The following is a 2,654-nucleotide window of genomic DNA, read 5'->3' on the forward strand; positions in this document are numbered from 1 at the left end:
AACTTTTTAAGAAAAAACTTTACGGGAATTATATAATAAATATATAATGGGAGTTTTTAATGATGTAAAACAAATTAATCAACCAGACAGTATAAGTAAAGTTAAATTTGATATTGATTAAAGTGATTATGCCACTAGAAAACAATTTAAAAAGCTTAAAAAGGACATGGACTCGTATCTTCATAAAAATAAGGAACTTGATAACACATTGAACAGACCATTAAATATGGGAGGTACTGAAATAATCAACCTAGGACATCCAGATAAACCCAGTGATGCAGTTTCAACACGGTTTATATATAAAACAATTCAAAGTATAATAGAAGACTCTAATCTTGAAGACACCAAAAGTATTAAACAGACATTAGAAGAAGAAGTAGAGAATATTGAAGAATTAGAAAAAGATTTTAAAAACAATTCATTATTAATAGTTGAATTACAAAGTAAAATTGAAAAAGAAATGAAAGCTATGGTTGATTCTATTAAAGAACTTGAAGAGAAATCTGATTTGACAGATATTCAGATGAAAGAAGTATTTAGAACCAATTTTGAAATAATATACAGTCAAGTTCAGAAATTAAAAGATAGTATGATTAAACATGAAGAACTAAAAGACAAAATTATTGAAGCCGAGAAAAAGTTACAAAATATGTATCAGTTAGAAGTCAGAACAGAAATAAATTAACTAAATGCTGACTTTTCAAATAAATTTGCAGAATATAAATCTGAACTAATCTTGAAATGGCAGCTTCACAAAGAGGTGATGATCATGGCACAGCATTAGATAACCTTAGAAAAGAGTTTAATTCTAACTTAAATTCTAAATTTGAAGAAACAACATCGGGACTTGATTAGTATTGTCGACACACGTCACAATATAAAGTACGCGGACTTAATTAAACTTACATATTTATTACAAAACGATATAGCGCAGTTTAATGCTAAAATTGAAATAAATAAAAATGATCTGGTCTTTGTAGTTGAAAAATCAGTTAAACAAGGAGAATTAATTACCTTTAATGCTGAAGCAATTTCCACTAATACTCATTTATATAATATATGTTTTAAATTTAAATTTCTTCCAATTCACAAAATGTATCAAACCATAGGTTTCTTAACGAATCAAAGATTCGGGAATCCAGCTATTAAATTTTTCACTATAACCTTTCCACTTTACTAAAGCTTGTTTTTTCTTATAGTCTCGTCTAATAACTTTTTCTGTTCTAAAAACCTCTTGTTTGGTAGGTAAAAGTTCTTGCTCATAAAATGAACCCTGACTTATTTCATTATTCAAATCTTTTATAGTGTATGTTCTGGGATTTGTATTATTCATTCCATAAATTATAAATCTTTCCTCTGTCCAGTTTGGTGTATATCCTTTTTTAAAATGTCGTTTAAGTTTGCTTAAGCAAACTCGATTACCAATTTTAAATTTTGGTTTACTCTTTGGTATCTTTAAATTACCATATAAATTAACGTAAACAGTACCATTATTTAAGTTTTTACTGGTTTTAGTCGGTGTCATTTTTATACTAGAATGTTTTCTTTTGTTATATTTATCAACCATTTCATGCAAATTATCTAAATAAGTGTAAGTATTATTTGCTGTACAATATTTCCACATTATTCTTTTTAAACTTCTATTTAATCTTTCAATTACTACAGCTTTTCCTTCATTAAATGTATGATACATGTTCATCTTATTTTTATTCAAAAATGATTCAAACTTTTTATTATAAAATTCTTTTCCTTCATCTACCCATAAATTTGTAGGTGTTCTACCTTCAGAAATTATTTTATCAAATGCTTCAGTAACAGATTCTCCAGTTTTATTCTTTAATGGAATAACCCAAGCATATTTGCTGAATATATCAATAACGGTTAATAAGTACTTCACACCTTTATTATATTTTGAAAAAGCTTGCATATCGACTAAATCAGCAGACCAAGTATCATCAATATCACTAACTATCACTCTTCATTTCATAAATTTTCGTTTAATTGGTTTATGTAATTCTTCTGCTAATTCTCACTCCATGTTATTTCGGGGTATTTTTTGAGTGAGCTTTTAGCTTCCAAGGACTTACGTCCAAGTAAATACTCTACCCCCTTTTTCGGTTTTTTGATTTTTGTTTTTGCCCGAGTCCAAGTTTATATTTCATATTAATTGCAGGTTTTACAACTAAATGTTTAGCTATCTTTTCTCCAACAGATTTTGATTTAGTGTTCTTTAAATTAGATAACATTTCTTTGTCACATTCACTTATATTTGTACTATTATTATAACAATAATCATGGTCCATGCATACTGCGTCCAGTTCATTGGCAGGAGGTCCATTATCTAAAGGATTTCCTGGTCCACAATAGTTAAATCTTGGGTTTGTTAAACCTTTCTTAGGTAATAAAGGTAATATTGCTTTATGAATATCTAAATTACCTCCTGTTGTACTTTAAACAAACTTAGGTTTCTTTCTGCCACAAGAAGAACAAACTGCCTTAAGCAAAATTCTCTCTTTTTCGTTTTAACATATTGAGGGTTCAAATTATCAGTATTTTTTTTTTCTTTCAAACAATATATTTTATTCTGTATACTCATTGATATTATATGTATTTAAATTTAATAAAACACTTATATTAAATTTCTGCCAAATTTC

Source organism: Mercenaria mercenaria, unplaced genomic scaffold (assembly GCF_021730395.1).
Source record: "Mercenaria mercenaria strain notata unplaced genomic scaffold, MADL_Memer_1 contig_637, whole genome shotgun sequence".
NCBI lineage: Eukaryota > Metazoa > Mollusca > Bivalvia > Venerida > Veneridae > Mercenaria > Mercenaria mercenaria.